Source organism: Silene latifolia, chromosome Y (genome assembly GCF_048544455.1).
Source record: "Silene latifolia isolate original U9 population chromosome Y, ASM4854445v1, whole genome shotgun sequence".
NCBI lineage: Eukaryota > Viridiplantae > Streptophyta > Magnoliopsida > Caryophyllales > Caryophyllaceae > Silene > Silene latifolia.
In genome coordinates this window covers 275,626,409-275,627,576 of record NC_133538.1, presented here as the reverse complement: position 1 = coordinate 275,627,576, position 1,168 = coordinate 275,626,409, and positions in this window count along the sequence as shown.

The following is a 1,168-nucleotide window of genomic DNA, read 5'->3' as shown; positions in this document are numbered from 1 at the left end:
AGATGCTCATGTGTTGGGATCCGATTTGGTGACTGAGACCATCAATCAGGTTCAGATCATTCGAGAGCGTATGAAAACCGCTCAAGACCGACAGAAATGTTATGCCGATGTCCGTCGTCAACCACTTGCCTTTGAGGTTGATGATCGAGTATTCCTTAAGGTGTCACCTATGAAAGGGGTGAAACGGTTTGGTGTGAAAGGAAAGCTGAGTCCCAAATACATTGGACCATTCCGTGTGCTTGAGAAGATTGGTCCTGTTGCTTACCGTTTGGAGTTGCCCCCGAATTTGAGCAAGGTTCATGATGTCTTCCATGTATCTCAGTTGACGAAGTACATTAGTGATCCGAGCCATGTCATTCAAGAAGAAATCCCAGATTTGGTGCCTAACTTAACTTTGGAAGAAAATCCAATCCGAATCCTCGAAAGAGCAAACAAGCAACTTAGAAACAAAGTTGTGCCCCTAGTTCGTATCCTTTGGCGTTGTGGAAATGTCGAAGAAGAAACTTGGGAGCCTGAATCTTCTATGTTAGCTAAATATCCCGAACTCTTCTCGTGAGGTACTTTCCGTTCCTTTATCTAATCCTTGTGAGTTTTAGCTATCCTTTCGAGTGTTCCTCTCCTTCCCTGGAATATTCTCCGCGTTAGTAGTCATTGCTTAGTTGTATAAAAATCGTAGTTAGAGTTTGGTCATAGCTAGTGGAGTTATTATCCTTATTATAGAGTCTCGAACTAAAGATTTTGAAAATGTTTTAAGGTTTTCCACGGGTTTTAACGTCAATGAGTGGTAAAGCTCGTTATTGGAGACGTCCGATAATTGGTTTTCTCATTTGTTGGTGTAAAAATATATATTTTTATGTCTTTGATTTGGAATGTTGATGTTCTTCAACGGCCGACGAGGATATTCCGTTCCATTGAAAAGACACTTATATTTCATACGTTCATATTTTGAAGATTTTGTTTACTTGATTTTAAAGAGATAGACCTACATATATACAATGTTCCTTCTTCTAAGTTTCGGGGACGAAACTTCTTAAAAGGAGGGATGATTGTAACACCCCGTAAATTTGAAGACCTTTATTATATTTTAAAAGTAATATTTTAATCTTTTTAAATTTAATATTAATTTATTTGAAATAAAATTTATTTGACAAAATATAATCTTATTTTA